General features: G+C 45.2%; 1 protein-coding gene across 7 annotated transcripts in view; it reads left to right on the top strand.

Moving 5' to 3' along the window:
* Window positions 1-25,918, top strand: part of LOC139762493 (uncharacterized) — a 130,834-nt gene that overhangs the window by 49,068 nt on the left and 55,848 nt on the right. For 3 of the 7 annotated variants that reach the window (XM_071687450.1, XM_071687452.1, XM_071687448.1), the window contains exon 1: window positions 3,991-4,539. The exons of 2 other annotated variants lie outside the window; for them this stretch is intronic. The gene's annotated coding sequence lies outside the window, so the exon portion shown is untranslated. Of the gene's footprint in view, window positions 1-3,990; window positions 4,540-25,918 lie in introns of those variants that run through there. 2 more of the 7 variants (XM_071687453.1, XM_071687454.1) reach the window with 1 other exon arrangement.

Here is a 25,918-nt window from a genome sequence, read left to right as displayed (position 1 = left end):
ATCATGACGTGGTATAGTGTAAGTTAGCATTATATGTGTTTTATAACAGCATAATGTGCTTTGTTGCATATCAGCTTGAACTGTCTTTTATGTTAGCATAATGTGGGATGTTGTATATTAGCATGGTTTGTCGTATGTTAGCATGATGCCACATGTATGTTATGATGATGTGGTATGCTTGTGAAAGAAGGAGAGACGGGATAAAAGTGCACCAACGAATATAAGAATAAAAGAAAAATGAAACCATAAGGAAAAAACAAATCAGTACATAAAAGAATGAAGTTAGCCAACACACGATAATAGAAATGATTAGAGAAAATGAAGATACATTGGTAGATAGACAGGAGAAAGTACTCCACACTACCATTATTGCTCCTTTGTCTTACTGAAGGATTCTCTTAAGGAAAAGGTCAACAGGATCTCCACCATCAGAGAAATGGCATTCGAACCCCTGTCCACGACGTTTATATATGTATGATAATTTATATAAGGCAGGCCCTTTACTGCCCACCGCACATGATCACTGTAACCACGAAAATTAAAAGATGAAGATATAAATTTGAGATTCCTGGTTAGAACTGACCTCAGCCTTTTAAAATAAGCAGCAGAGATATCTCTATATGGAGGCATTAGAGTGTCTCAACTCTCGAGCCTGGTAGAAAAATACGAAGATAAAATCCGGATAATAGACTAGAGGCTTTGAACTTTAATGCATGACTGTCAAGTGAAAGTAAATTTTCAATTAAAAGATTGGAAACCCAACGACAAACCAACTGTCTTCCATAAGTAGAATAAAAGTGAGGATAAAATCCAGTTAAGAAAATCAAGATCCATGGAAAGATTAAGAATTAGTATCCAGCCAATATTCGAAGCCGAAATCCGGTTAATGGACTAAAGGACTGTTTAGAAGAGGATGAAGCGCTGGCTACGTCCTCGCAATAAGCGGCGCAAGACAAACGTCAAGCGAAATTCACACTCATAGCCCCGTACCCAAGAGAGGCCTCGTTGCCCATATACTCTGCCTCGCAGAGTCTTCATTGGACAGAACAGAACGATGAAATGATATATTAGTTACTCATAGACGAAATGACAATTAAATGCAGAATTTATCATATGCCGTACGTTTGAATGAAGGGAGAGAGTTCCTTCATTTTATTATGATGTAGATCTGATGTCCACTTGGCTTTGGTCAACTCTGCTGACGAAGGGAGACGCCGTCAAAGGGCTGGTTGCGAAGTCACTACCTGGAAATACCTTTCTACCACCTGATGGCCATGTTGGACTCGTCCTTCCGGGTATGTTAGTCTCGTGGGTTTTGACCTCTGACCTCCCCCAGTACATTTGGGGTGGTCAGCGTCTGAAATTTATGTCTTTTCCGAGGTAAAGGCTGGCTGGCTCTCTCTCTCTCTCTCTCTCTCTCTCTCTCTCTCTCTCTCTCTCTCTCTCTCTCTCTCTCTCTCTCTCTCTCTCTCTCTCTCTCTCTCTCTCTCTATCTATCTATCTATCTATCTGCCAAGAAGGATGTGTTGATGGACCTGACATCTGAGTAAGCTTGTGGTGAGGTGAGGTGGAAGACTGGCACTGGGATGGGTGGACTGGTCATAAGAGAAGGCAGGGAGGGTGATTACTTAGCTCAGGAGGAAGAAGGATGTCAAAAAAATAAGATGGGTAGGATAGTGATGGATGGATAGTGAATAAGCAAGGTTCATAGCACGATAGTGGATAGATAGTCAAGAAGTGGATGGTGAGGTGAATGAGTGAGGGGTATGCCTATATTCGTATGCAGATGGATAGGTGTGCTCTCATCCGTATAGTAGTATGGATAGATGCGAGAATAGTAGTTCAAGTGTATGGATCATGTTATCGTGGATAGGTGTGAGGATTGTCGTATACGCATTTGGATAGGAATGAGGATGGACTCATGCAAGTGTGAATCAGTGTGAGGATAGTCACATACGCAAGAGAATATGTGTGATTGGTAATCATATACACACCCAAGCATAGGTGCGAGAATAATCACATTCACGTATGGATAGACGTCTTACGTATCCATAGATATTTGGTGGATAGACCCAAAGGAAGGAAAATAGGGTTAAACCATGAAACATAAGGTCTAGAATCGCAATTAAGAAGTGGTATATGCAACCGTATTCAACCAATGCGGGTTACGCCCTTAGATGTAGGACTTTTCAGCACACCCGTTAATTGGATTAGACGATCACAATGGGAGAACGACTGAAAGGGAATTTAGTCCCACTGTTACAGGGACATAAAGGAGGTTTTAATCGAACGTTGATTGTATCCAGGAGTTTCTTTCATGGAAATGGAAATTACATTTATTTGTGGGTGATTACAACTTGTGATTGTTATTGGTTGTCACTCATTGTAATTACTCTATGATTACTATATGTGTGTTCCGGGGTGCGTGTTTTACACGTATGTTGCCCTCGTCTTTGTGATTACTCTATGATTACTATATGTGTGTTCCGTGGTGCGTGTTTTACACTTATATTGATTACAACTTGTGATTGTTATTGGATGTCACTCTTTGTGATTACTCTATGATTACTATATGTGTGTTCCGTGGTGCGTGTTTTACACTTATGTTGCCCACGTCTCTTAACATTGTATGTACGTACTCTGTCTTTATTCCTATGTAAGTATGAAGAAAATGAAGTCGTAAAGAATGTATGGCTGTGTATATGCTGTCTGCTTGTGTGTGTGTGTGTGTGTGTGTGTGTGTGTGAAAGGAAAGGGAAGGAATAGAAACTGGGTTTTCTTTTTAAATCCCAGGTAGGTGTCAGGTGGCCGGGTTGGCCAGATATCATGGTTGACTTGCCCAGCCTGCGGAAAAAACACTTCTCCCTCAGGCCCAGCCTGGCCTATTCTCTTAACTAGTCTTCCCTTTAGCGTCCCATCCCACAACAACCTCCTTATCCCCCTCCCACTCTAACCCAGTAGTCTTCTTAACCCTGTTCCACTCTAGCCCATGGCCTGCGAACACCAACCCATCCCTCTATTGTCGTAATTGTACCCTATTAACCTATTTGCACCCTGTACTCCATTATGACAGCGAATCTATTATATTTGATTAACGAAAACTTGATAGCTGATAAATTCATTAATTCAACACAGGATATGCTAGACACACACACACACACACACACACACACACACACACACACACACACACACAGAGAGAGAGAGAGAGAGAGAGAGAGAGAGAGAGAGAGAGAGAGAGAGAGAGAGATGGGAAGGACAAGAGATGAAGGAATGAATAGATTACTGACGCTGCTGATAAAGATAAGAGGAGATGTGTAAGGGGAATGATGATAGTTATAATGGTTTTGAAGCTTGTATATATATATATATATATATATATATATATATATATATATATATATATATATATGATACAGAAGTTCATGTTCGTGAAAACTGACTGGCGTCCAGCTCCTACACCGCACCTTTCGAAACACCGCAGGCGAGGCGGAAGGTCTCCTCCTGCCGAAGGAGGGGTGATGGGGTGTTGTCTAGACCAACGCCCTCGGGCGGAGCGTGTGTGTGTGTGTGTGTGTGTGTGTGTGTGTGTGTGTCCTGGAAGGACGTTGTCTTGAAGGTGATCACAAGATGTCGTCTGATGTCTAGCATTCCCAGAGATGGACTGTCATACCTTTTCTTAATTGAAGGTTTGATGGATTCCCCTTTTTCTTTATTCTGTTCAGGTCAAGTCAAATCATTTTAGTGTAATCGCATTGTATTTTGGCCCACGTTTGTGGACATAAAAGCCCAGGGCTTTCTGCCAATGTCTCGGCTAATACTATCAGAGAGAAACTCGCTACCAGCAGAGATGGTACTGACGTTCGTCTGTGATTGGTGATCGTGTATGGTGAAGGTAGGTAGGTAGGTAGACGCGTGAAGTGGTGGTCTGTGGGTTGGGATCTCACCTGTGTAGTGCCTAGCGCGGCCTGGTCCATCCAGCCAGCTAGCCCCACTCTGCGTCGGTCCACCGTGGTGTACACACCTCCGCCTTCCCGACTGGTCCTCTCAGCCTTGCCAGAAGCGAACCTTCCCCTGGGACGTCTGAGAAGAAGAAGAAGAATAGGACCTCGTCCTCTCCTTTTTTCCCCTCTCTCCTGACCCTCCCAGTCGTGTTGCCGTCTTAACCAAATCTTGTCCTCGATGCTGGACGGGAGTTCCTTCTGTGGTGTCGATCTATGAATATTTTCGGACCGATTTAACTCAGGATGAAGGACATGAAAGACTCCAATGACAGCCCTTTAAGGACCCACTGATTACGTTGACTGCGTTCAAGGAGACTGAAGGACTTAGATGGTCATCCTTCTTGACTGAACCCCCTTTCCGGACTCTCATTGGTCGTGTGAATAGGAAAGAGACAGTGCCCCGTGCACTCTTACTTAAAGTTACAGCTTGCGAGAACTTCAAAAGGGAAGGAAGAGGAGGAAGGAGAAGGTGAACAGAGGAAGACTCTTCCTCCCCACTACTACCAAAGTCACTACAAGGTCGTCGACTGAAGTGGTGAGTACCTAGACTGGCTCCCATTCGTTGTGTGGTCGTGTTCTGAATGTGTGTACACCGTGTTGGCCCTACGTTCCATGCTGAGTCTTGAGTGCTTTACGATAGCAGTGGTTTGTACTGTGACCCTCGTGTGCTCTTTATATAACTCCTGTGCTGTTTTGTGTCCTTGGTGACGAGTGTTGAGTCTCGGCTGTTGTGGAAAAGGGGATATGTTACGGACCCTTTTTATTCCTGCTTTTTTGAGAGAAAAAAAAGGGGGTTGTGTTATGTCCACTTTGTATTGCAGCTTTCGTTGAAGTGGTGTCGAAGGATTACTGTTTATATAACAGCTGTTTTGTAAGTGGCATGTTACACTTACTGTTTTTATAATAACTATATGTTAAGTAACATGATGTAGCTGATACTATTACTTAAATGCTAATGATGCTTTCTCTGGGAGACTGACTACTGATGTCAAACTTTTATTTTCGATGGTTGTGTTTTATTATCTTGTTATAGGGTCACCCCTAGGTCACCCCAGGTCACTCTAACAGTCAAGACAAAATGACCAGTTTCATTTAAGGTCTCCTTCCCCCATTGACCTACGATGACCTTTTACCCGTCTGTGTTTTATGGGGATAATTTCTCTTCTTCTTGACCTGTTACGTCACTGAGAGATCAGTGTGTCGTCTGTGTTATTATCAGGTGTAAGCAGTATTAGGAAACGAGACTGTTGTAAAATTTAGGGTTTCAAAGATAACAGGAAAGAACAGGTGTGTGTGTGTGTGTGTGTGTGTGTGTGTGTGTGTGTGTGTAGTCAAGCTGTGGGTTTCAAAGGCAGCTGTAGAGAACAGGTGTGTGTGTGTGTGTTTGTGGCAGTGCTGGGTGTGTACACAGGTGGAAGACAACCGTGTTGATCATGCGGCAGACGTGCATGTTGCCATACAGGTGTTAGGCTGAGAAAGCAGTCATGCATCCCTCCGCTTAAGATCCTATCATGGACACCTGGCATTGATTTCGCGCATGTAGTCAATAACTCGTCCATCGACTCGTGTTATAACACTCGACCCGACCCACCCTCAGCGTCTTGCGTGATACACAGGTCCCATACGACCTCTGCGAGGTCAGTCGCGCGACCTGGTTCTCACGAAGATCAAGGTCACGAGGTCCAAACCCCCCGGAGACCGCGAGGAGATAATATAGGGCGTTCTGAGGCGACTCCCGCACCGAGTTCGCATCCTGAAGGAGGAGGGAAAAAGGTTTAATCGTCTCTTGTGTCAGGTAATCGGCCCTCCGGTAAATCGGTGATTAACCATATTAGTCGTATTTCAGTAGACTTGGCCATATTGATCGTATTTTAGTGGATTGAACTATATTAATCGTATTTTAGTAGATTTTACTATATTAATCGTATTTTGGTAGAGTTTTTTAAGGCCTTTGAATAGAAAACAATAGTATTTCACAGACTTGATTACGTTATTAAGTCTATATGATCCTATCATGATTAATATTAGCCATAGAGTGATTACTGATTGAAATTGGGAAGATTAGGGACTCGATCCTGGTGACCATTTACATGGACCAGATATACTGTTTAGCGTGTTCATATAATCATACTGTTCATCTAATTAATCCATTTCGCTGACCAGATCCTGAGTATAGTTCAGCAACGCGTTTGTGACAATGGTCCACGTTCGTTATAATTTGATGAATTGGGGTTGATATTATCTGGACAGATGTAGATAAACAGTCGACACTCCGACTGCGCAGTGTATCGAAGTTGACCCTTCAAGGCAGAGTTGATTAAGCTTGTCTTGTACTGCCGACCGTAGACATGAGTTGATGATCAGTGAGGAGCAGGATCAATGAGGTCATTGTGTAGGGGGGATCTTCTGGTGGGGGTTGGGGATGGGGGGGGGGTGACGTCTTTACAGATGCTTTCAATTGTCGAGAGAATGAGGGAACAAGATATTCTCTCTCTCTCTCTCTCTCTCTCTCTCTCTCTCTCTCTCTCTCTCTCTCTCTCTCTCTCTCTCTCTCTCTCTCTCTCTCTCTCTCTCTCTCTCTCTCTCTCTCCATATCTTACGCAACATGTACCAGTGAAATCACACACACATACACACACACACACACACACACACACACACACACACACACACACACACACACAGCCAGAGGACCTCTCCCCCAGCAGGGAGCTATCATCAATAAAGGCCATTAGCACTTACCCTCGCACGACAGTCGTAAAGCACAAACAGAACCGTAGCTTCAGGATTCCTGAATGGGTAAACAACCTTGCGTAATCCCCCGAGCGATGGCGCGGGTTACACAGGGCTGGCTCGCGTAGCGCGCAGGCGCAGTATGCCGACGTGTTTGTTGGCGTTTCTGCTATTGATTATTCATCGTTCCAACCCCGCTTTGGAAGTAATGAGGGAGAGGAGGGTGGAAAAGGGGTTTAGATAGGGTGCTTGCTCCCCCTCCTCCCTCCCCTCCCTTCTGTTTCCAAATTTTAGAAAGTGATAGTAGAGGAGGGAAAGCGTTTCTTGGGCCCATTATGATCATCCCCTCCTTCCCCCTTCCAATGTTGTTGCTATCGACGACACGCTGAAGATGATGATAGTACGTGGCTTGTAGTCTTTCCCTCACTGTCCTCAGGGAGAGAGAGAGAGAGAGAGAGAGAGAGAGAGAGAGAGAGAGAGAGAGAGAGAGCGACGGACGGAAGCAAAAGGACCCCCTCCCTTATGTAAGCATATGGTGACCACGTCTAACAAAAGGTCCCGCGATAATAAGTCTCTCTGTGGACAATAATGCGTGGTAAAGTACAGTGGGTTTTCCCCTCCCTCCCTCCCTGCTCCTTAACCCATCCTTCATCATTAAGTTATTCATTGTGTGTAGATCAGCCACCCTCCTTCCTGGACATTCATTTTTCCGTTCAAGATTCAAGCCTGAAGGCACCGAATATATATATATATATATATATATATATATATATATATATATATATATATATATATATATATTTATATAAATATATATATATAAATATATATATATATATATATATATATATATATATATATATAGAGAGAGAGAGAGAGAGAGAGAGAGAGAGAGATAGTGCTTTAGGGTTAGTGAATATTGGATGTACTGACCCCTCTCTCTCTCTCTCTCTCTCTCTCTCTCTCTCTCTCTCTCTCTCTCTCTCTCTCTCTCTCTCTCTCTCTCTCTCTCTCTCTCACACACCAGCGTTAGCATTTGCCACCTGAGCAATTCCCACGCCTGAGTAGACTTACAGGAGGATACCTACTTCACTCTGCATTGAAATCTCCTGCTCATTACTCCGCAGATGGGAGAGAAAGAGAGAGAGAGAGTCGAAGCCGCTTCGAAGAATCAGTGATGCTTCGAGACAGTATCCGAATCACTTGTTTTCCCTACGGTCCTTCTGTGCGTATCATACCGTATGTCTACTTCCTCTTATCCAATTAATTTTGTTTCAACTTATCGGTGTGAGTCCTCGTAGTCTTTATAAGTGTTCGGTTGAAACATTGGTCACCCCAGAAGATGGTACATGACTTGACCTTTCCCCCAAAAAATTCAATAAATAGGATAATGAATTATTAGATAAATGGATGATGATTATGATTATAATGATAATAATAACGATATTGATAATAATGATAATACCGATAGCAATAAAATGATGATAATTATAGTAATAATAATGATGATAATCTTGATGATAATGATTATTGATAGATAATGATAATGATAGATAGATAAATGATAACTGTGCGGGTTGCAGGGGGTCGTTAACACGCAGGTAGTGGGAGGGAGGCATTGTGTGTTCAGGGAAAGCAAACATCACAGAGGTATTGAGAGCAAACATTACAGGGATGACTAAACACACACACACACACACACACACACACACGCACACACACACTCACACACACGGCTCGAGCCGGTGTTATTTTCATCATTACCAATTTCGCTTTCAGGCCCCGAGGGCTGGGGTGAGCGAGGATGGGGAGGTTAGGGTGTGGGTAGGATTATCAAGTCTGAGAGGGAGGCAACGAGGTGGGGAGGAAGGTTGAGAGGGAGAGGGAGAAGTAAGGAAGGAATCAGTCGTATGTTCATGGATAGTGCAGATGGATGGAGGATTGGGGACATGGAATGTGCTGCTGGGGTGGAGGACTGGGCCGATATGAAGAGGTGACAGAAGAAAAGAACAAGGTTGATAGAGCGGATAGATAGTTGAGTCTTGACGGGGAACTGATGACAGATGAAAGATTGCGCATCATGGAAACGATTCACGGAGGAAAGGTTGTGGATGACTGGAATGGCTGGTGGGTGTGGAAAAAAAAGGTATAGGGCTACTGTGAATGGAGTCGGATGGAAATTCGCCTTATATATTCCTTACAGTGATTCCAGGGACATTCCTTTCTCCCTCCAGAACTCCGCCTGGAACCATAGTCTTGCATTGTCTCATTACTATTCAGTCAGGGTTTTTGTATCTGCTGCTTCTTGTGGGACGACATACCCATCATATCCCGGGCTATATGTCCAGAGGTCTCAAACCTTCCAGGATATTAAGTTGTGAATACGACGCCCTTAAAAAAAAAAGAAAATGCTTCCACGATATCTGTATGTATTAAGGGAATTACATTACAAAAATCTGGCATTTGTCATTTTTGTTCCAGTCCACATATCAGTCGATCCAGAAAAGAATTACCTTCTTTTTTTGTGTTGGCCTAGGCGAAGGACCAAGCCTTCCAGGGTTTCCCGGTTGCTTAATATGCAAGACCTATCGCGTCTGGGCTCAGAGAGGTATGGAAGCCCGGGCCCACAGGTGAATCCGGTTCTGGGCCGATACATTGCCTGGCGTTGATGCTCTTTATGCGTTGTCCGGCCCGTCAGTCTTTCTAGCCATTAGAGTTGACTTTGGGTTGATAGGAAAAGGTGGTAGATGGTAGATGGTTGGGTTGATGGGGTGAGAGTGCTAGGCGGATGGTGGGGTTTGATGGAGAGGGGTGGTGTGTTGATGGATAGGTTGTTGGGAAAGGGTTGTTAGGGTTGATGGAGAGGGGTGGTGTGTTGATGGATAGATTGATGGGAAAGGATGGTTAGGGTTGATGGAGAGGGGTGGTGTGTTGATGGATAGGTTGATGGGAAAGGATGGTTGGGGTTGATGGGAATGGGTGGAGTGTTGAGGGATAGGTTGATGGGAAAGGATGGTAGATAGATGGTTGGGTTTGATGGTGAACAAAGAGAAAAGGAAAATCGGTTCACCTTCTCTGCCATATAGGATCTAGAAAGAAGTTCGTCTTCATCAGTAAACATTTATTAGACTGTCATGTTCCTTTTGTTCTGTCAGCATCGTCACTCATTTCTCCGCAGATTCTTTACAATACATGATTTTCTCAAGCCCCAAATGGGCAGAAAAGGATACAGAGATAGACACAGATGGAGAGAGATAGACTCCGTCCGGCACCAGAGAAACAGAAAAGGATAAAGATGTAAACAGAGGAGAGGAATAGATTCCGTTAAGCGCCAGATAGGCGGAAAGGGACAGACAGAGAACGAGAGAAATAGATTCCGTCAAGCCATAGATAAGCAGAAAAGGATAAGAAATGTAAAGAAAAGAACTAGATCCCATCTCACCTTATGTTCAAAATATCTAAATGGCAGTCAGTAACAGGAGAGCTCCTGTAAAATTAAGTAGGTAAGAAAATTACTGAGATAAACGAGAAAAGATAAAGGAATGGGACTTCATTGAGATAGACATAGATGAGGTAACATGGTTCCGTCACATTTCACTGAAACAGACGGTGAAAGATGAAGAAATACGGTTCCGTCTCGTAAACCTCCAAATGACAATACCAGTAGAAGTTCCGCTATGTAATTTACCCAAGGTAGGCGGGGCGGTGACCTCTTGACCTTGCCAACGCCGAAGAAGGTGTGGGTCCAGGATATACCCTGGGAAGGGAAGATGGAAGGTCTAATGTTACTTTCTCCTTTTTTTTCTTCCTTCTTCTTCTTCTTCTTCTTCTTCTTCTTCTTCTTCTTCTTCTTCTTCTTCTGCTGCTTCTTCTTCTTCTTCTTTCTTCTTCTTCTTCTTCTTCTTCTTCTTCTTCTCCTTCTTCTTCTTCTTCTTCTTCTTCTTCTTCTTCTTCTTCTTCTTCTTCTCTTCTTCTTCTGCTTCTTCTTCTTCTTCTTCTTCTTCTTCTTCTTCTTCTTCTTCTTCTTCTTCTTCTTCTTCTTCTTCTTGCTAATCCACCGGCACCTGAGGCGTAAGGAAGGGTTGGACTGATTTGGCAAAGATGATGCCATACGTCTTGTTATAGTTTGGTGATTGACGAAGCGTGAGATAGGAAGAGAGGGTGATGCCCTGTGTAGTCTAGATTGGCCAGAAGAAGAGGTATATAGAGGAGCTAGGCAGAGAGAGAGAGATAAACGAAAAAACCACGTTTACAAAGCATCTTTGCGAATCCGTCCATTCGGACACGAATTCCGGCATTGGAGAGAGCTAAAGAACCCCTGATTAGGACGGGCGATACGTAAGGAGCCAGATTAAGGGTGGTGGCGGGGGTAAGGGGAAGGAGGGAGGGGAAGATTAGAGGGAGGGGGGAAGAGAGGAGAGGGGGTGACAATTAAGGGTTCATCTCGCCTGAAGGGGAGAGGGGGACATGACCCCTTAGTCTCTCTCTCTCTCTCTCTCTCTCTCTCTCTCTCTCTCTCTCTCTCTCTCTCTCTCTCTCTCTCTCTCTCTCAAACTCCACCAAGTCCACTCCAACCCTCCCTCCCTCCAGTTTCCCTCCAGATCCACCGCCCCTTTCGTCAGGACTCCCTCCACAAGACCTGCAACTTTCCACCTGTACGCCCGTCCATCACCCTACCCTCCCTCTGTCTCACCTGTACGCCCGTCCATCACCCTACCCTCCCTCTATCTCTCCGCTGCTGTGGCCCAGACTCTCCCCTCCCTCCAGCTGCGCTGCCTTCTCGATAACTGTGATTCCTACATAACTCCCTCATATTTCTCCGGAATGTAGATGTTGATCGTCACCCTAGATGGAGTGGATGTGGTTCTCAGAACTCGTCTTAGGAGAGTGGATCTCCGTTTCATAAAGTTACCATTAACACGTATGTTAATTTCATTGATCATATCGACAGAATCATTTACTGAGTTAGTATGGGTAAAAGAATGCTAATAATGACGAGATTAGATTCCTGAATCACTTTATTTTTCATTAAGTAACTCAATTATGGTATGTTGATTTGAAAATGAACCAGTACACGCTTTATTAACAACGTGGGAATGCCAAATTATACTAAATAACGTCAGTCATGAAACATTATGTTTAAAGAATTCTAATTAACCAAAGGTTAATGTCTATATTGTGTTCACACACACACACACACACACACACACACACACACACACACACACACACACACACACACACACCTGGCATAGGTTAGGGTGTGTGTCTGTGTGTGTGCGCACACACATACATAGGAGGAAAGACATGGTGCACTTATACAAGGTTAAGAAGACGGGGCAACGCGAGTGTAAAACACTCGCCCCGCAACACAAAAACAATAATCACACAAACCCAACTGCCTCTCCCACCTTAGCGAGGTAGCGTCAGGAACAAAAGAACAACGGCCTCATTTGCACACATCCACCCTAGCTGTCATGTATAATGAACCGAAACAAGTGGCCACCATCCGTAGCCAAGCCCCGTAGACAACTCCATGGTTTACCTCAACCACTTCATATACCTTGGTTCAGCCCCGCGTACACCACATCGAGCTAATCTATTCTATGCCATCCACGCTCCCCTTCCATCCTGAAGGAACAGGCTCAAGTGCTCAAAAGCCTCCCTTACTCCATCTCTCTCTCTCTCTCTCTCTCTCTCTCTCTCTCTCTCTCTCTCTCTCTCTCTCTCTCTCTCTCTCTCTCTCCCACTTGCTCCCTCCACTTCTGGCGCGGAGATCATCTTGGTTCGGCTTTCTTCACTCATCCTCTTCATCTGTCCAAATCGTTTCGGCACACGGCTCTCTTCACTCATCCTCTTCATCTGTCCAAATCGTCTCGGCACACGGCTCTCTTCACTCATCCTCTCCGTCTGTCCAAATCGTCTCAGCACACTGATGTTGGCACTCTGAGTCAGACTGCGCTTCCTGCTGCTTCTTCTCTTACTACTACTACTACTGTTGTTACTGCTACTGTTGATACTACTACTATTACTACCACTACTACTGCTACTACTACTTCTGCACTACTACTACTAGTACTACTGTTATCACTGCTACCACTGCTACTGCTACTCTTACTACTACTGCTAATGATAATTCTCTCTCTCTCTCTCTCTCTCTCTCTCTCTCTCTCTCTCTCTCTCTCTCTCTCTCTCTCTCTCTCTCTCTCTCTCTCTCTCTCTCTCTCTCTCTCTCTCTCTCTCACACACACACACACACACACACAGAAAAAAAAAGATGAATGAATAAACGTCGTAGTATACACGTAGATGAGTAGGCAGGTAAGCCCCCCATTTCCTCCCTCCTCCCCACCACTCCCCCACCCCCTCCCATGACCATTTTACTGCCTTTGAAATATATCCTTAGGGACCATTTCCTTGTCGCCATATATCAGATCTTGTTACATGGGTTCGTGACCTGGTTAGGTAACGAGATGAGGGTGTTTAATGTCTTGCATTTTATCGTGTTCTTATTTTTTTCCCCCCTCCGTCCCCAGCTTTCCACAAGGCAGATAAGGTAGACTTTCACACGTTGGGGTACCGGACTCTCGTACTTTACGATCGTCGGAGAAATGAGTCTTGTGTCGTTGAACGTTAGATGCGTCCAGGCGCTTGGATCAGTAATCTTCTGGGTCTTAGTGGCTGTAAGAGTAGTGTTGATATGGGATGTATAAAGTGAGCTTACGACCCACCTAAGGGAGATCATGTGCAATTTGATGGATGATAATTAAGGGTAATGTAAAAAAGATACGCGGGTAATGTAAGACGAATTATGTACGTAGCCCTTTAAGGAGTGTTTTATATGATGGGAGGAGAAGAAGGGTTCATGGGAGATGAAAGGGAAAGTGGATTTGATATAAAGGGGATTTAATAGATTTTCATGAGGGAGGGGGATTTATGTAAATGATATGATGGAAAGGAGAAAGATTTAGGAAACTGAATGAGATGGAATAATGGGTAATGTAAGGGAGACGGGTGGGTAAAGAGATTTATGGGTGCTGTGAGGAGAATAATGAGGGGTGGATATTATGGGGGAAGGAAGATGCAAATGGACAATATAGATCTTTATGAATGGGTTGGCTTCCCCTAGAGAGGTGGGGCGTTGTTTTAGCCACACTCAGAGCAGCAGTGTGGTGATGGTAAGTGGGGAGGGAAATGGGTAAGAGGCAAGTGAAAGATGAGAGGAGGGGTGAAGTGTGGGTTGATAAAGGGGGATAGATGGTCATAGGTGAAGGGTATAGATGAGGATCGATGGGGAAGAAGTGGGAAGAGTGGACGATGAGGAATGAGAAGCAAAAAGAGGGATATGAGACTGATGAGAAAAACAAACAAAAAAAAGACGAGATTAGTAAGATACGGAGTTAAGAGGAGTGAGAATGCATGAAAACAAGCGGACAATAAGCAATATAGATACACCAGTGAATAGATGTGATCAATAGAACACGTCAATCGATCATAATGTGTCATACTACACGACCGATCTCTTGGGGAGAATACGTGTTTCATTCTCATTCCAGATGAACCCGAAGACGTTGAAGCTAAACGTGTCGTAGTCGATTCTTTTTGAGCATAATGACAAGGACATGATTTCTGTCAAAGTCTCTGAGACTTAATGAAGCATTTCGTTTCATGGCCGAATCATTATGGCACTGATGTGTGTTTTAAGTGCGTAATCTGTCTCGCACTGTCTCGGACATTACGAAGCATTTCGGTTCATGTTCGAACCATTGAGGCTCTAATGTGTTTAAAGAGTGTATAATTTCTGTCCAGCTGTCCGAGACGTAATGAAGCATCTCGGCTCATGTTCGAGTCATTCGTGCAACGATCCGTTGCTCCAGTGTCATCTTGGTCGCGAATCTTATCGATCCTGCTCAACACGTGGGTCCCCCCACTCGCTCCAGGACGTCCAAAAGAAACCCATTCGGTCATTTAAGATCTCCATAATTCCCCCATTTGCAGACGATGTCGTCCTCCGGCGCCTCCTTCCAAATGAACTCCGTCACTTCATTATGACTGGGTCGAGTCGCATTGCCTCGCCTTTGATGGCACACGTTGGTTAAATATTCTCATATGTCCTTCCATTAAGAGAGAGGTTTTATAAAGCTCAAACACTCTCTCTCTCTCTCTCTCTCTCTCTCTCTCTCTCTCTCTCTCTCTCTCTCTCTCTCTCTCTTTTATGTCTTCTTCACGTTGTGTAAAGAAAAAATACATAAACAGGTGACGAGAGAATAGGAGCTTGCATAAGGAGATACTGTATCTGAAGGACTTACCAACGAGGAAGTCTGAAGGAACGACAGAAAAAGTATGTTTTAGGGAATGCTGGAAGAAAGAGAGAGAGAGAGAGAGAGAGAGAGAGAGAGAGAGAGAGAGAGAGAGAGAGAGAGAGTGTCAAGGAAATACGCGAACAGACCAACACAGACAGATGAACTGACAAAAAAAAAAAGATGAAAGATGAGATAGAAAGATATAGAGATGGACAGTAGGGAAATAACAGGCAGCGATAGAGATACCAAGGACCAAGTGACGAGACAAATCAGTAAAAAAGAGAACACAGATCATCTCTCAGGTAACCCCTCAGTGTAGTCGTGTGTCGGGCGATGAAGAGGGTCATCAAGGAAATGCCTCCACGTCACTAGAGCCGCATCTTAATGAATCAACAGGCGACCAGGGGACCTTGTGAGGTCGCGGCGTCAGACCAGGAGAGCAAGGGGGACCTCCACTGAGGGGGACCTCCACTCCTGTATGTTTCGCTAAGGGGGTCTGCGTGATGGCCATGACGTGTGGGTGTGTGTGTGTAGGCGAGGAAGGGAAGGTGTGTACATTCTAAGGGCTTGGGCATGTGTTGGTGTGGAGGTCTGAGGTAATAAACACAAACGTCTTTACTTATAGCATTAGCGTAACATAATGGATGGGACATATAAGGAGGAGGTCGGGGAGAAGCTGTGATGGATGTAAGATATGAGGGAGAAAGACAGCGTGGAGGAGAAAGAGGTAATCTTTACTGCTTGAGTTGATGACCTGGAGGAGTTATTAGAACACGTAGAGGAAGGATGTGGATAGAAGATACTGGCGAGGGTATAGTTCAAAATCTGCAGCTGCCACTAACAGACAAAAAAAAAAAAAAACACCAAAATAGGATGATTTTTTCCCCCACCTACTTTCATACTAACTGCTTCTGTACCACCCAACTCAAATCAAACCCTCTGCTCCACCATCCTCTTTCTCCTTACGTAAAGATCTGGAATTCAGGGTAGCACCCCGGTCCTCCAGCAGACAAACGTCTTCATAAACCATCAGGTCCTCTTCTTCTCCTGACCTTACCATGACATCAGCACCTCAGTGGGCTGGGGGGTTTTGACCCCAGCAGGAATCGACATGACCACTTCCGTCAGATGGGTCGCCCCGCCCCGGCGACCCCTCGTCGAAACACACTCGGGTTAACTGTTCCCCGCCCACGTTCGTCTCAGGACTCGCATAATTACCCCACCCCCAGTGGGCGACGCCCATGCCCACGCCCACGGTGTAGGGCAGGATGCGAAGACCGGGTGTCTGGGGGGCGGGAGCTAGTGGGTAAAAGGGAGCTAACGGTGCGAGGGACACAGGGGGTATATGGATGTTTAGGGGGCTGATGATCCAAGAGGTATATGGTTGTTCAAAGGGGGGGGGGGACCTAAGGGTGAATTAGCCCGTCACTGAATCAACCAATGAGAATCTGAGTTTCAGAAAGAGATTTTATAAAGTAGTTCAATTCACAGTTGGCTTCAGGATATCTCGAAACGGTTTACTATTATTACTATTATCATTATTGTTATTGTAATCATTATTATTATTATTATTATTATTATTATTATTATTATTATTATTATTATTATTATTATTATTATTATTATTATTATTATCATTATTATTATCATCATCATTATTATTATTATTATTATTATTATTGTTATTATTATTATTACCGTAATGCCATGGACGGAATTACGCCAGAAAGGTTTGTGTGTGTGTGTGTGTGTGTGTGTGTGTGTGTGTGTGTGTGTGTGTGTAGGGGGGGGGGGGGGGGAAGGGGATGAATTCCGACAGACAGAAGGGGGGGCCCCAGCGGGTTCTTAATTACCTGACGTGTTTTCTCCATTAAGGGCGTCGCTTGTGCCATCGTCTGCTGCAGCTAATTGCCCTCTTCATTATCCACGTGGGAGAGGAGGAACCTGCCGCTCCAATCAATTAAGACATCTCATTACACACACACACACACACACACACACACACACACACACACACACACACACACACACTTGTGACTGAGAGTTCATGAATGTTTACGTACACAACCCGGGGTGTTTTTACCGGTATTTCTTCCCTTGTGTACATCAAAATTCACGTATGGCATTTGCTCTTAATCTGTAGTGACGTCAGAATTCACCGTAAACAGAAGGGTCACGACCTCCACACACACACACACACACACACACACACACACACACACACACACACACACACACGCACACACACCAGGTGTTTATAGGGAAGATAATGTCAGATGGACAAAGAGAACCAACGCCTTCCCTCAGAACAACATATGTAACTTTGTCTATTGCCTCTTCTCTCACTCACTTTCTGTGTCACCCCAAACGGGTCTGTTGCCAATAGCGTCTTTTACGTCCTGTGTCACTCCATACTGATCTGTTGGCAATATAGTCTTATGTCCTCCCATACCTGCGTCCTGTTTATAAGTTTCCGAGCTGTGTAGTTGGTTTCAACACATAAATCTTCCAACCTTTAATATCGCGAAGATAGGGGGAGAAAGAACACCGCCCACGTATACCCCTGCGTGTCGTAGGAGGCGACTAAAAGGGGCAGGAGTTACTGTCGAGAGGGAGTTGAGGGGGGGTTTGCTGTAGCTTATTTACATGATTTACGAGTCCCTCTCCAAATCGGGTTATTGATAAGGTACCTGGGACCTGAGTCTGTAGTTTGGGAGGCACGATTTGTAGAAACCTCAAGATAAGAATCGTCGTCATGAATTGTAATGGATATATCTTAACTGCTGAATTATTCGAATTCTTTATATCACCATTAGACGTTGACATATACTGTTAGTACGTTGCTTTTATATGAGTAGCAGGGTTGCAAGTGTTTTCGATTTTTGTTCTCCAGGAAGCTGAGTGTCGTCTCTTACCCCTTTGCTACCCCCTGGGGGACTAGGGTTGTGGTGGGGACCCCGAGTTCTGGGGACTGGCTTCCCTCAAAAGGTGGTTGAAGCCTTGTGTGTGTGTGTGCTCTCGATCCACCCTACGTCAGTAGGAAAGGAGGCGAGGATTTTCTTTTTTTTTCTAAGTCCTGGCGTGGGGTCCTTGTATTGTGGACGTCCTCTTCGCCCTTTAGCCTGGCACAAAGCCTTAGTCTGCACGGCCCATCTTCCCTTGAGCCCTTTGCACGGACCCATGTCTTTCAACGACCTGTCCCCTTCCTCCTCTCTCCTTATACATCGTGAGATATATCCATAAATGTATTATTCATTCCAGCAGCCGGTACGGTCCCACGATCTATTACCTAAAGGTGCTACATAAGGTGTTAGAGATACATATATATATCAGTATATCACAGATGGCCATAAAGGTGTCGTGCATCGCGTGCAGGAGGCGACCGTGTAGATACGCTATCTACCCGATGGCATTGTCGTACGCAAGACGAATGGGTGCGTCATCTACGCTGGGGACAATACTAGGCATGATGGAGGTACCGCACTGGGTGGTACATGTACTACGCTCTCTGTACATCAGATGTACATAATGCTGCTTCAGTAGTCTATGCACATTTACACTCCCACAGTACATCTTCCTTTGCATTCCCCCCATGGTAGCTGTACGCGTCACACTCCTTCTGTAGTACATGTAGATGTACACCCCTATGGTAAATGTTTTTGTACACCCTTTCCTCTAGTCGCTGTACATTTACATTCTTGTATACTCTATGAACAGAGTTTTAGACAATATCATTTCACCACGCAATACATTCTTTAAACACGTTATAATTCCTTCGCACATTAAACTGACAGTGAATCAGGAAGGCCGGGATTAAAACCCACCTCTAGTCACATTTAAATGATAAACATTTTGTTAAATTTGTTTCGTAATTAAATATGCAACCAGGTGTTGATTTCTCGTCTGAGATCCCCCATTGTTTCGAAGGGGATTAACGAGAGATCACCATTACTAATTACACCATTTAATTACCGAGTCCAGTAAATGATTACCCATTTTGTTCATCTAATTTATATTGGGGTTACCTCCTCCGTCTGAACACAGCCAGTGTCCGAATTCAGTACTTTGGCCTTGGCTTGGGCTATGCCAATGTCTCAGGCAGTCAGAGCAAACAGACGCAACTCGGTCTGTTTGGTCTGTGACTCGTCAGTTCTCACTTTATGGTATAACCACACACACGAACACGAACACACACACACACACACACACACACACACACAGTAACATTCCTCCCCATGTTCTCTCCCCCATTTAACCTCCCTTGGCCCAGCCATGTAATCAACCCCTACACCCTAATTACACCGAGGGCTAATTTCGAATGATTGAACACGCTGTTTAACACTACTGCCAACTACCCTACGACACACGTGTTGAATTATATGGTCTCGGGCCCACAGTGCCTCCCCCCCCCTCCCCCCTTTTCTTCTTCTTATGTGATAAACATCAAAGAAATGCCCAGCTCAGAAAGGCTGAGGTGGTATCTGATCTAAGGAGATGTGAATTATTTTTTTTTTTTTGAGCAGGAACAATTGAAAAGGGTAAATACGAGTGAGAGAAGAAATACGATGTTTTTAATCATCTTATTGGCAAGGGTAAGGCTTAAGGTCGAGGGAGCAGTGGACGAACCGAAACGAAAAGTAAAAAAGAAAACGTGTGTACGTGTGTGTGTGTGTGTGTGTGTGTGTGTGTGTGTGTGTGTGTGTGTGTGTGTATGCAGAATGACCTGTTTGTATAATATGGGGAGAGAAAGCCCTACACTCGTGGGGACCCCATCTCTTCTTCTTTCCCTTTTACAGGTAATGAAATATTGCCACAAGGAAGGGCGAGCGCGTAGTGCGCACCGCTGGAAAATTTAAAAGGGCCCCGTGAGTCACATGTTATCCAGCGTTATGTGTAAGATTTTACGGGATTGTATGTGTATGTGTGTGTGTGTGTGTGTGTGTGTGTGTGTGTGTGTATGTGGGGGGGGTGGATATCAGCCGCCCATGTGTACATAGGGCGGAGAGTAAGCACCGCAAATTGGGCCAAGGATGGGAACTTGACAGAGAGAGAGAGAGAGAGAGAGAGAGAGAGAGAGAGAGAGAGAGAGAGAGAGAGAGAGGTGATTATCCTTCTGAGTACCTTGATTACCTCTATCGATGTCCCTCCCTCTCTTTCTCTCACTCCCTGCACCAGCAGCTATGGTAGAGAGAGAGAGAGAGAGAGAGAGAGAGAGAGAGAGAGAGAGAGAGAGAGAGAGAGAGAGTAGTTTCTTGCTCTGATAAGTGTAAGTGAGAGATACCTACATTTTAGACTCGAAAGAGTGAGAGTAACCAGGATGAGTGAGCGTGAGAGGTGGCAGGAGGTAGGAGTGAGAGGTAGCAGGTGGGATGAGTGAGAGGTAGCAGGTGGTAGGAGTGAGAGGTAGCAGGTGGGATGAGTGAGAGGTAGCAGGTGGGAGGAGTGAGAGGTAGCAGGTGGGAGGAGTGAGAGGTAGCAGGTGGAAGGAGTGAGAGGTAGCAGGAGGTAGGAGTGAGAGGTAGCAGGTGGGAGGAGTGAGAGGTAGCAGGTGGAAGGAGTGAGAGGTAGCAGGTGGAAGGAGTGAGAGGTAGCAGGTGGAAGGAGTGAAAGGTAGCAGGTGGGAGGAGTGAGAGGTAGCAGGTGGTAGGAATGAGAGGTAGCAGGTGGTAGGAGTGAGAGGTAGCAGGTGGTAGGAGTGAGAGTGTGGTAGGAGTGAGTGGTAGCAGGTGGTAGGAGTGAGAGGTAGCAGGTGGTAGGAGTGAGAGGTAGCAGGTGGCATGGCGAGTGAGTGAGAGTTGAGAGAGGTGGTGTGAGTCGACCTTGAGGCGGTGGGAGAGCCTTACCCTCGCCCTGAGTGAGGGAGAAAAGAGAAGGTGAGGTTTATCCGGCCAGCAGCACCCATCATTAAGGTAGGGAGGATGATGGGAGAAGATGGAAGGGATGGAGTAATGAGGGAGGGAGGGGTGTAGATGGAGCATGTAGAGGTGAGAGAGAGAGAGAGAGAGAGAGAGAGAGAGAGAGAGAGAGAGAGAGAGAGAGAGAGAGAGAGCCTGTCTGTATGTACGCATGAGTGTTTACCACTACGCGCCAGCGATGACTTTGGGGCCAAGATTTTGTCGCAAGTATGCGCAAGCACGCGCACACACACACACACACACACACACACACACACACACACACACACACAAGGAATAGAAGAAGACAGGAATATATAAGAATAAGAACAGTAATGCAGTCAGAGAAATTGAGAAGAAAAAAGACGAAAGAGAGAGACACACATACCATAAAGATATGAACACTTCTAAAAAAAAAAAAAAGTAACTTCTTCACAGATAATTTTTTTGTCTCTTCCCTTATTTCGCTATAGACACTGTTAACAATGTCCGATGCCATATACAGCGAATTATTCCCGCCTTCAAACGCAACCCTCTCAGATCAAAGCGTCTTAGGATATCAAGAGACATTCGATGGGACGCGTAATCAGCTGAGCTTTGCCAAATCCGGACATCAGAAGTGACCTTGCCTCTGGGGATTAAACTCCTGCACCACATTAAGTCTGATCCCCCTATGACGGCAGGGAGTGAGTATATGGGTTCTGATCCCGCTCTGTGGCGCGTCCGTGCGGCTGCAGCAGCAACTCCCGCAGGCAAGGATGAAGAATGATATGGGTTTTTTTTTTTTATCTCTCTCTCAATGTGTTCGGAATGTGTACAGAGTCTCTCTCTCTCTTCTCTCTCTCTCTCTCTCTCTCTCTCTCTCTCTCTCTCTCTCTCTCTCTCTCTCTCTCTCTCTCTCTCTCACACACACACACAGTCTATCTATCTATTCATCTATTCCCTTCGTGACTCTCGCCAAAAATTTTCGCTGTATCGGGGCGAAAATGAACACAGATGAAGCTCGTTTCGAACGAACGACGAGTCGAAACGGCTTCGGAATGATGCCAAGGTGATAGTTTCACCCCATTTTTTTTTTTTCCAAGGCACCGACATGAAGCTCAAACGAAACATAGATTCAGAATAAGAGAAGCGTTTCAGTTTAGACACCTCAGAATGAAACTCCAAACCTCGAAATGAAGCACCAAACCTCACAATGAAACTCCAGACCTCAGAGTGAAACTCCAAAGCATTTTGAGGAAAAAAAAATAGAAAATAGAATGTATTTGATGATTAACTATTACTCGAAGCAGAAATTACCATGAAAATGTACGTCGTAAACAGGAGGTAACAGTTGGGTCGTTTGTGTGAGGGTGAGGTAGCGTATCTTATCCAGAACTGTAGACGTTTATGCAAGCTTTTAAGGGAAGCCATTAACCTCGTCGCCTGCTGACCTGATCGAGGTGATAGTCTTGAGTTATACCATGGAAGACGGGGCTTCACTGCCCACTGGAGAGGCAGGCAGTGGCCTCACTGCCCACTGGAGAGGCAGAGTGTGGCTTTACTGCCCACTGGAGAGGCAGGGGTGGCCTCTCTGCCCACTAGAGAGGCAGAGTTTGGCTTTACTGCCCACTGGAGAGGCAGGGGGTGGCCTCACTGCCCCTTTTGATTGGTAGACACTGTCTTCAGTGGGCTGTGAAGAGGTTTGTAGTGCCTTCATTGGGCAGTGAAGAAGGCTGCAGAGACCAGTAAAGAGGTCGACAGTGTCTTCACAGCCCCAAATAATAGATCCGACAGTGTCCTCTTCACCACCAGTGTCTTCACCGCTCATGTAAAGTATTCCCCACCATTATCTTCACTGCCCAAGCGTAGGATCCTTCACTGCCTTCTTGCCATATCCCCTTCAGTCATCTGACCACCCAACCACAGCGTCCCACTTGTGCAATCCTGCGGACGATACTGGATCCCCTCCTATCGCTTCGGCGTCCTTGGGACTCCCACCGCGTTGGTCATTACGACACATTATGAAAAAAAAAAAAAAGAGCATCGCAATCCCGGTGGATATCGTCCTCAATCCGACTGTTGGGTATCCAGTTCCACGCGAGTGGGGTTGATTGCCGCCTCAGTGGCATTGCCTTCTCTGTCACCGAACCAGTTCGTAGCTTTTGGAGCCGATTGTTATATGCTGATGAGGCAGATTCGATCGTTATATGCTGATGAGGCAGATTCATTTCAAGGTATCTTTCTTAAGATATAGAACGATTAGTAAGGTTACATCAGATGTTGATATCTTTAGGTTTTTCAGAAGCTGGTATATTGATATCGTTGATCTGTAATCTTTAGAGGTGAGGTGTATGTGTGTGTGTGTGTGTGTGTGTGTGTGTGTGTGTGTGTGTGTGTGTGTGTGTGTTATCCTGTACCCCTGCAACTATCCACGGACGCCATCATGGCAGCCACCCTCCCCTGCAACTGTCCACGGAACCACCATTGTTTGCCAGCTACCAAGCGGCGCCACACCCGCCTCGAAAGCTTCATATTGGGTCACTCAGGGGACCAGTGAGAGAGAAAGAGAGAGAGAGAGAGAGAGAGAGAGAGAGAGAGAGAGAGAGAGAGAGAAGGGGGGGTCTACGAACGTGGACACATCTTCATCCTCTCCAATCTTCATCCTTACGAGTTCCTAGAGAGAGAGAGAAAAAAAAAAATATTTCTTCAGCTCCGGTTCCTCATTGGTGTTGTCAACGTCATTATCTCTGGGTAATTATCCGTTCCATGATTAGGAAGGAGTTGAAAGGGTGTCATACAGACGAGCCCTCTCACGCTCCGTCCACAATTTGAATAAATGAAAGCGACTGATAAGCGTCTGGCGATGATAGGCAACGGAAGGGTTTTTTTTTTCATTAAGGCGGTAGCTTTGTGTCCTTGCGACTGAGGAGGTATGCAAGACCCCATTATGCTGAGGAGGAGGGGTACATGTCACCATTATGCTGAGGAGGAGGGGTACACGTCACCATTATGCTGAGGAGGAGGAGTACATGTCACCATTATGCTGAGGAGGAGGGGTACACGTCACCATTATGCTGAGGAGGAGGGGTACACGTCACCATTATGCTGAGGAGGAGGAGTACATGTCACCATTATGCTGAGGAGGAGGGGTACACGTCACCATTATGCTGAGGAGGAGGGGTACATATCACCATTATGCTGAGGAGGAGGGGTACATGTCACCATTATGCTGAGGAGGAGGGGTACATGTCACCATTATGCTGAGGAGGAGGGGTACACGTCACCATTATACTGAGGAGGAGGGGTACAAGTCACCATTATGCTGAGGAGGAGGGGTACATGTCACCATTATGCTGAGGAGGAGGGGTACAAGTCACCATTATGCTGAGGAGGAGGGGTACAAGTCACCATTATGCTGAGGAGGAGGGGTACATGTCACCATTATGCTGAGGAGGAGGGGTACATGTCACCATTATGCTGAGGAGGAGGGGTACATGTCCCCTTTATGCTGAAGGAGAGAGGTTTTCATCTTTCCATTACCCTGACGAAAACTCACTTTATTGAGAATGAAAAGGAACGATCAACTTCAAAACCGATTTTGTTTGTCTTCAAACGTGAATGATTAACTAGGTAGAAACTGTTAAAGGAAGCGCGTAACAGTGTGTGTGTGTGTGTGTGTGTGTGTGTGTGTGTGTGTTGCTAGCAAGACATCCCTCGGGCGAGGGAGTATCCACACGACGGGAGCAAGAACGCCAAGCCTGACCCAGCCGGAGGGCCTTTGAGGTTAAACCATACGTGTGCTGGACGTCTGCGTCTAGTCTGGGAGAGGCACAAGGAAGGATAGTCTTAGGCAAGCAGTTAGGAAGGTTGTTAGATAGAGATATGTAGGTAGATAGATGGATAGATAGATAGGAGGACAAGAGAGAATAAAAAAGAAAACTTCATTTGTCGATAAATTTTTTCGGTATTTAAGGTCACAAAAATAGACGTTCGGCATTCAGATATATGAACTGAACTGAAGAATATGTCTGCCAAATTTAGCGGTGAACGGTGGACGGGATAAACAAACTCTTTTCTTATAAGAACAATGGCAAACCCGAATATGAAATCGCTGGGGCAGAAAAAATAATGAATACATTAGGTGATTATGCCAGCCAATTTTCTTTTTATTTTACCCACGGGAATCTTGCCTCAAAAGCCCGCTATCCTGAACCACTCCCTTTCTTACAATGTTTTCGAACCGCTAGTGGAGAACCTTCTACCTGTCTCATTGTTCGAGCTTCGCGAAGCCGTTTCGATCAGCGGGTCAACTTTCTCCTACATGTGTCCGTCCGGTTAATAACGAGAATAATATTTCTGACCACAGGGACAGTGAAATATGCTCGTAGAGTATTGTTCACAGTGAAGTGTAGTGAGCGAACAATAAGAGAGAACGCGACCCCTGGAGCCGAGGGGTCGAGACTGGCGAACCGCCCACTGCCTCGGAGCTCTGTTTTATGAAGCAGTCCCGACCCGCGTGGCTTCGACCACCACCCCCCTTCCCTTGTTGTTGTGACGACCAGCAGTGACACTAATACCAGGGTCTATTGTCCCAGGGAGAGAGAGAGAGAGAGAGAGAGAGAGAGAGAGAGAATGCGAGGACACTGTATCTCCTGATTAATTACACTTTCTTGCTTCACTCAACTGTTATTGATTGTGTTACCTTGGACTAATGAGCTATGAACAGAGTATTGCTTCGCTCCTCGCCTCTGGTATTTTCTCTGTCACACAGGAAACACCACATCTTTGTGATGAAATATTTGGAGGTTTTATGCGCCACTGAAGGTGATCTTGAACAGCCTCTTGTTTAATCGACCTGACGAAACGTAAATTCAAGAAAACATGATGGATCTATAAATCAAGTGTATATATATATATATATATATATATATATATATATATATATATATATATATATATATATGACTGACGAAAGAGGTGCTCTTTGCTGAAGAAGTAGCCA

The sequence above is a fragment of the Panulirus ornatus genome, chromosome 43, assembly GCF_036320965.1.
Source record: "Panulirus ornatus isolate Po-2019 chromosome 43, ASM3632096v1, whole genome shotgun sequence".
Classification (NCBI taxonomy): Eukaryota; Metazoa; Arthropoda; class Malacostraca; order Decapoda; family Palinuridae; genus Panulirus; species Panulirus ornatus.
This window is presented reverse-complemented; position numbering and strand designations above follow the sequence as displayed.